Here is a 9,414-nt window from a genome sequence, read left to right on the forward strand (position 1 = left end):
AAAGATTCAATTTAGTAAGTAAATTTTACTGTTTTGAAACACCACCATTTGTAAATTAATTCATATCTAGAATCTACGCAAAGAAAAGAAGGTAGCTAGGTCCATGACATTTTTTTGTTTCAGTTAAAGTAATAGTTATTTCTCGCATCGTATTATAAACGGCTTTCCGCGGATATAGAATGTACAATTATGAGATTAAAACTAGTTTTTCGGCTAAAAAAACTGGTTTTTATCTTATGATTGTACATTTTTATATTCGTAGAAAGCTGGATATAATACGATGCTAGACATAGTTTTTTCGTATGGATGAGAACCGGTTCCTATCCACCGGATTTGAATGAATAAGAGAAATAATTTTTATTGTTCTGCGTATTTTTTTCATGTTTAGTATGTGTATTATCTCAACAATTAGTAAGAGAGGAAAATGCCTTGGTCTACAAACAGGTGCAGCTTATTCACAGGCAGATTGAACTAATGACGCAATAACCAGGAATAATGTATAGCCACCAATAATATTTGGGGGGCACATAAACAGGTCGTCAATTTTTATATGTGTCCTTCCCCCCCTCCCCCAAACGACAGCTGAAAATTACTTAAGGTTTCGTGATTTTTTTTCGAATTATTTTCGTTGTTGGGCAATAACAGCTATTTATGTGTATTGTATATGCTAAAGTCTGATGTTTTAGTATCTTTTTTTAAAGATTTATTCTGTTATCTTTTAATAAAACATAAAACTATAATTAATCAGTCGGGGGAGGGGGGGGGGCGTTCAACGCCCCCCCCCCCCTATTATCTCAGTTCCTATTAGAGCTAGAGTAAGTCAAGGTCAATTTTCGCTTCCTTCACCCTTTTATTTAACAACCTTTGTTTTCAGGTCCTTTTTTACTTATAAATTTCAAACGGCTGTAATTTTTTTTTATTTTTGAAGCTAGAATAAATTTTTTTTTGCAGAAAATGTTTATCTTTATGTAAATTTTATATTTGAAATATCAAAATGTAATTTCAGCGGCCGCATCTGTACTTGGCAGCTGCCAGCCGCCGCAGTTGGCGGTCGGCGGGAAAACAACGGCGGATCTTTATGAAATTTTAAATTTTTTAATTTTCTTATGTAGACATGTAAGATAAGCTTAAGTTTGAAATTTGAAGTCTCTAAGTCAAAAATTGCGGCCACAGGAGCCTTTTAAAGATTTCTGGAGACCTGGAGGATCAGGACCTGCAGGATCATACCTGGGACCTAAAATTGACTTGAACACCTGTATTTAATATGAGGATGTACTACTAGAGGATATTTTAGTATTTTGGTAAGATAAAATGCTTTGTTTAAGTCAAAAAAAAATATTTTTGCTCTTTACCTGGATGACCCTGCCAGGTTTGCTGGCATCCTGTGCCCGCCAGGATGGAGATATTCAAAAAAATTCAACTCTCAGTTATGTCTCATACCCACACTTAAAAAGTCAAGCAGTTTGGGCTCTTTATCTTTCACACACAGAAAATGAGATAGAAAAAACCGGATGGGGGGGGGGCGTTCAACGCCCCCCCCCCCCCCCCCGACCGTTAAGGGTTAATAGATTCACGGTTGCCATCTAAGGGATTAAAGAATAACTAATATTTCGTTATGTTTAATATCCTCTAGTAGCTGAATGTCTATGTGCCTTTATTGAAGATAGGCATAACTTTTTATAGGAGGATTTGTCTAGGTCCTGGGAAAGTTTTGGTTTATATTGAAGAAAAAGTGACGTTAGAAACTCACAGAAAAAATCTAAGATATTTATTTTTCTCAATTTAAACGAAGTTGGAGTTAAAGCAGAGCTACATAATAAGTTTGTTTTTTAACTTCCATATTGATATACTGTTGATTTCTTTTAAAATTGTGTTTTAACATTTTAATTTTCATCTTACGTTGATATTACGTACATATCTTAAATTTTATCATTTACTAAAAAATCCCCTAATCATCTTGCAAATTTCATATTAACAATGATGACAACATCCATCAGAGCAAAGCTCTAAAATCAAACTGTAGACAAACGAACATGAACACCCAATAACCAGAATAATTAATTAGTTTAAACAAAATTGTACATGAATTTGTTGCAAAATTGCTTAAGTGCATGTTACTTTTATGGACATACAAAATTTTTTGAACTTGATTATAATATTATACCTTGTTGTCTCAGGAATAATCAGATTAATAGGAGTTGTTACGCTTTCTAACTTCGACCTGATAGTTACAGGAACCATTATGCAAAGTTTAAAATCGATAGGACATTTTGAACACAACCAAGTTAATAGCTCATCGATACGAACGGATAGACCGATACTATAAAGCTTCCCTTTTAAAAATTACAAGATCGTTAAAAAGATAACGGTAAATAAACTCTAAAAATCATGGTTCAAATTCTTTGTTCTTAGTCAATTTAAGTTTTTTTTAGATTAAAAATAATATTTCAAAGAAAATTTATTTTTATTTTTTAATCCCCTTGATCATCAAGGATAGTTAAAGTATCAAAAAAGCAATGCTCTTTAGTTTAATGAATATGAACAAGGTTGACAACATCCATAAGTAGCGGAGCTAAAAAAATTATGGATGGATATCCGGTAAAAAAGGTTGGAACTACCACCTGCTAACCCTCCTCAAAAATGTATAACTTTATCGAGAATTATATAAGCTACATTTTGGTCCGGCTGTTGGCGAGGTTTTTTGGTACAGACAAACAAACATCTTGTCCCCTAAATATAAGGGTTACTGAAATCTGATAAAAATAACTTTATCTACATGTCAGTAAATCAAATCAGACATTTCTTACATATCAATCAAGAAAAATGAATAGGAAAACATACACAACACAAATAAATTAGATCTTAAAAAAACTAACAGCGCAGGATTGCTCAAATAACAGGTTTTTTCTGTGAATTGCCTAACTTAGCCGATCATGACCTAAGCAATATCATAAAAAAATATTTTTACTATTGGTTTCACCTTAATTCATTCATAGCCTCTATCAGTTTTAGTTTTTAGAGGTGGCGTTGCTATATATAATGTTTCTCTGTAAAGTAAAATTTATATTATATTTATTATATTAGGTTATAGTTTGAAGTAAGTTACTATTTTTTGAATGGAAATATTGATAACACATTTTTTAGCTATTTGATTGGTACTTTATTATATCTATTCATTCATTTTTGCTACTAAGCATAATATAATTTTCATAACTTTTGGATTCTAAAAATATTGTATGTTACTGTACAATAAACATCAGTTTTTACTTGCTTTTGTGGAGTGACATATAAAGAACGTAATATTCTAAGAAATCTATTGAATGAAAGTTGCCCGCAGGGGTTAAAAGTGGTGTTAGGTCCTCCCCATGGCGGCTTTACACACACACACACACACACACACACACACAATACCAATAGGTGTGGCCTCGCGGTTACAACTCATTTTCTAATTATAACACATGCAACAGTGAAATAAAACAAGATAAAAATCCAGGGATCCTAAGGGATAAGCAAATAGGTGATAAATTGATGTGCGAATCCTATGATGATTACCCCTTCTGTAGATTAAAACATTAGGACACTCAACTTAATGAAGAAATCAATCAAAATTGAATGAAAGTACCCTAAGCTTAAAGTCAACAAATTAGGAAAAAAGAGACAATGAAACTTTAATTACTACTCTTTTTAGCAGTCCGGTGTCCCATACCTCCCTGTAAAAATCATAAATATAATATCAAAATGTAAAATTCACATTTTTTCGATTCGCTTGTTTTCAAAATTAAAATCTGGAAGAAGTATTTTTTTAAATTCTAGAAATGCGAAAATCCTATTAAAAAAGAAAAGAAAGAAACTTATTGAAAACAAGTGCACCGAAAACTACTAAAACTTGCAATTATTGAGCCACACCACTAAATTCAATGTTTGAAATAATAAATTTCCGTGTGAAAATATATAATTTGCATGCGAGCAAAATTTGCTAAATTTTATTCAAATGTGGCTTTTCTTATGTTTTCAAAAAACAACATGCACTCCAATTATTGTTTTATTTTCTTTAACATTTTGAAATCATTTAACTTAAGATTTAACGATCTTCAAAGATTAAAATATAAGTTACTGTTGATAGTAAAAGAACTAAAGCGCATGATGTGATATGACATAACGTCTAGGAAATCAAAATATTGCTTGTCAATATAAATATTTCATTCTGTAAACTTCAATTCTAAGCGAAGCTTTGTTTTGGTATTAACACATTACCAAGTTAGGATTTATTACCATTATCCTTTCTTTTTTTATTTTCTAAAAAAACAAATGAAATAAGTCAAATTTAATAAAATTTGACAAAAGAAAAATAATACTTTTCTTTCTAAATGTAGGCTATAATTTTGGTTGTTTGCTGAAAGTGTGCCAATGTCTTATTGAAAATAAATAGTTTTAGTTAGAAAGACATTCTCAATTTTAAACTTGTTTGCATTTTCCTTACAATGATTGATTTTAAAATAGATATATTATTTCTTGGTTTCTATACCAGATTTTCAATGTTCACAAATAAACTGTCATAACATCTACGTATATCCATTGATTTTACTATCTAAAGATTGCACTACAGTCACAATATTTCTTAACTAGATTTTTGTGTAGCCGACAAACAGACAGACAGACAGACACACAAACAGACAGACAAACAGACAGACATCCTGTCAATTTATTTTCATGATAGACCTCTTCAAAATTGTAGAATCTTATCTATAAAATGAGCTACTTAATATTTTGACTTACTGACAAATGAAAGAATAGTTATTTCTCGTATCGTATTATAAACGGCTTTCCGCGGATATAGAATGTACAATTATAAGATTAAAACTTGTTTTTTTAGCCCCGTGGTGCCGAAGGCACCGGCTAAAAAAACTAGTTTTAATCTTATGATTGTACATTTCTATATTCGTAGAAAACTGGATATAATACGATGCTAGACATAGTTTTTTCGTATTCATGAGAACCGGTTCCTATCCACCGGATTCGAATGAATACGAGAAATTTGTTTAAACTAAGATTTTACAAATGATTAAATTGGGATTGCAGGTTTTTTCTTGGCACATTTCAAGCTACTAAACCACCATACTATTTTCAAACTGCATAGATAGAGTGAAAACACTGATGTCATTTATACATCTCTCTACCCTCCTAAAAACAGTGTTAAGTACTTGTTGATGAACCAAAAACATTAGCCGTCTATCTCTAATAACACGCAATTCTATTGTAAAATTACATTTTCCCTATAGCTTATTAGGCTGAAGGATACACAGGTATTGTATAAAGTACTTAAATTATCATTTATAGGTAAAGTTAAATTAGATGATGTTAATATTTAAAACCCTCTTCCCCGTTTTAAAACACTGTATAACAAATATATTTTACCTTCTTGAGAACTTTTAAAGTTAACACAAATAAAATTTTTAGATTTATTTCAGTATTATTAGTTTATTAGAATAGCACCATCATTTATTTTATATTATGAAAACGATTTTAAGATTATACATTATTGTTACAGATACTTTAAAATACAGGTTGAAAATGATAGGGATATTCAAATATACTCTATACATTATACATAGAAAATGTAGAAAAAAACTTAAGTTTTTAACAACAAATTCATGAATGTAAAAGATATTGAAGAAGTTGACGTAATTATTAGGCATTCAAACAATACCAATATTTGAAAATTGCAAAGAGAGAGTTTGAATTTCTTTAAATCAAATAGTAAAACGAGACAGGCTATATTCAAATAATGGTCTAGTGAGAGAGGGGGGGGGGGGACATGAGTCCCCCCAATATTCAGTCTTAATTTTAAAAAGAAAGAATGTTTATTTTTTTTGGGGGGGGGTGGGGGATTAGAGTTTAATTATTTTTCTATATGTGATTTCTCTTAAAAGGGGACTGGCACCCTCCCCTTAAACAGTTATAAACCTTCCTGGGACATATGAAAAGCTACATTGTAAAGGAAAACCAAGAACTTTCGGTACATACAGACTCACAGATAGAGAGACATACACACAGACACACTGTTGCTTTTATATAAAGATGAATGTATAAGATTTACAAGATGTCTATATGTCTGTCTGTGTGTTTGCAACGAAAGATATCGTAAACCGTTAAAAGTCTCCTTAACAGTGAAGAATCTTATTGTCCCCTGGAAGGATTTTATCTATTTTGGAGTGGTTCCTTTAACATTGCATTTAAAAACTTCTTTTGGGTCCAATTTTCACACATCTTATTAGTTGTCCGTTAAATTTGTATTATATTTGTCAGTATTCCTGTAACTGATTAGAAATGGATAATTTTCTTAGCTTTCTCTCTTTCTTTCTATCTTGCTTTAGTTGCAAAGAATTTCTGTCACTTAAAACGACTCTAAGTCCGTAAGTAGGTCTTTAACACCATAGGGGAAATTAAATTTATAAATCTCATTAAAAATCTATCTTGAAACCAATAAGCATTAATCAACAATTCCTATTGTTCGTCAGCCTGTTATAATGTTCGGGGCATATTTTGTATAATTCTATTTGACCAAATATAAATAAATTTTCTTTATATTCAATAAGATTTATTTCATATATGTGCTTCGCTCATAAAAACTGTGGTTATCCTTGTTTTTCCTCTCTCTTGTCATTTTTATAAAATTTGCACATATATCTACCATTTGCCAATATGTATTTAAAAGACATTTTGCAAAAATGGTTTGTATACTTAAAAGCTTTAAAACTGGATTATTCGAGAGAAAAAATCGCAACTGTAACGTAAATCGCCGAGCATCCGCACGTTGTCTGGGAAGTGATAAGTTCGAATATCGGCCCAAACTAAAGACTACTGCATGAAATAATTAACTTCCCTTTTCTTCGTCCATAAAAAGTTTTATCCCACCCCCCCTCCCCTGTACAAATGGCTTAACTTGATCTATATTTCTGATCTTTTATAAATAATCCTTTGATATTTCTGTCAAAAAGCTTTCATGTATTTACAGTTTTTTCTACCCCTAAAATTTTGAGACATTTTGTCAGAATTTTAGAAACTCTTGATGTCTAATACCGTTTGTTTTGCCAGATTTCTAAAGATTACTTTATGGGAAGGGGCAGATAACTAATTAGTCCAGTTTTATTCAAAGTTTAACGTTACAATTGGCATCGTTATTTAAACGATATAAAAAGTGTATTAGGAAGCTTTTTTCTTATGTTTCTCATAACAATGAAAATTAAAATTTACTAACTTACTAATTTAAAAGTCTTAAAATGATTTATTTCAAGTTTTACCAACTGTTATGTAACCCTTAAATAGTTAAGAAACATCCATAAATTTTTAATTTCAACATTCTTTGGGTCATTAATATTGTTAACAATTTATTTAACATCATGAAATTAATTTAAACTGCCATTAACCCTATTTATGCTAGTGCTCGAAAACCGTTTGACGGTTTGCCGCGGCAGCTGATTTAAAAAAAGGCCGACTTAGTAGTTGACGGTTGGTGTTTTCGGTCGTTGACAAGTGCAGTTCAATTTTTCGGCATTTATTAGACAAACAAGGATTACAATATACATAAAGCAAAGCTCAACACATCAAGAGGTCAAACAAACATACATTGAAAAGTATTGAATATTCAAAACATTTAATATATTGTGTAACAATGTGAGAAATAGAATACCATAATTACTTAAATGGGATGCTCAATATGAACATTGGACATACTAACAATTTTAGCCAAAATGATAAAGTTGCTTCGCGTATAAATTGTATATTAAAAAAAATAAGAACAATTCTGAAATCTGAATTGTACCTAATTGTTACAGGAATTAAACAGCTGCGGTGGAAGAGCCCTGGCCTGGTTTAAAAGGCATATAAAAAATTATTATTACCCAACAACTATTTTAGGCTAAATTAATTCTTCTTTAAAAAACTTAATGATCGCCCTAATATAATTTTAATAGAACCAAGGACGATATAACTCAAATTTAATGGAGCATATAATGCGTCAATTGAAAGGGCACAACTTTATACAATATAGACGCAATTTATTTCATAATTTGTAACTTTAACCAAATATGACCCCCCCCCCCCCCCCTATTTAAAAAAAGAGAAAAAAATGCCTAGACATGCCAACCCAATATCTCATAAAAATCTATAACTTTTAACTTTTTTAGATGACTATAATAATTTGGATAACTGAAATATTTTAGGGTCAACCTAACATTTGTTCAACAAACCGACCAAAAAAATTGCAGAGTTGCGGCGCTAAAAAAAGACACAATACCCCGGTCTGCCTATCGCTAAAAAGTTGAATGTTTTTAAATTGTTTTGTTTAGAAAAGGTACCATATGTTCATATCTTTACCAAGGACTTAGAGATAAAATTATTGGGTAAAAACCTTACTTCTTAGTTTTTTCTGAACCAAAAAATACATGAACAATAATAATAAATAAGCACAGTAACAAGAAAAAAATACAAGACAAAAAGAATAAATATTAATTTAATTTTTTAAAAACAGAATAAAAGATTCTTTATTTTTTTATATTTTCAGCCTATATTTATATCCTTTTCAAGTATAATTTCATAGATAAATAGGTAGATATAGGCTTTGATTTATATTTGTATGTAACTAGAAAAACATAGATAAGATATTATCTCAAAGTAACCCATGACTTTCTTTTTGGTGTGGTTATTGAAATGGAAGAAGCTGTTTATAGTGCCTATGAAAAAGTACAAATAATGCAAATGACCAATGACCAGGCCGTTACACAGAATCAATAACAAATGGCACCAGTATACTTATTGATTGATCAATGGTAGGCCAGAATGACGTCATTTCTTTATATGAGATAAAAAAGAATAAAAGTGAAATGAAGTTACCTAACATAGGGTAATGAAGTGCACTATGTCCCAATTTAGGTTCTGAGACAAAAGTCAAAGCACCTTCGAACGCACTGTGCCTCGTTGACTTTATTAGTTCTATTCTGTGTTTATTACTACTCCATGTTAAGTAGAGATTGAATTCTAACTTTTTGCTTGTTGATGCATTTTAAAATATAGGAAATGGTTTTAATTGTTATAGAATCAATTTTATGATTTTGAAATAATTTTTTATTGTTGTTTTAATTCTAACTTTCTTGCATATTGATGCATTTTAAAAATATAGGAAATGGTTTTAATTGTTATAGAATTAATTTCATGATTTTGAAATAATTTTTTATTGTTAATTTTAATGATTTTGTTAGCCTATAATTTTTGCTTGTGCTGTTACACTAAGTTTTAATAAGCCCGTCTCACTCTCTTGATTGATTAGACTAGATAAATAGGAAACGTGCCATCAATTCCGCAAATGTATCATAATACCAGATCATTAGAAACGCAACTTGTTAAAAGCGAAGCTTT

This window comes from Acartia tonsa, chromosome 1, assembly GCF_053477335.1.
Source record: "Acartia tonsa isolate MP-2025a chromosome 1, ASM5347733v1, whole genome shotgun sequence".
Lineage (NCBI taxonomy): Eukaryota > Metazoa > Arthropoda > Copepoda > Calanoida > Acartiidae > Acartia > Acartia tonsa.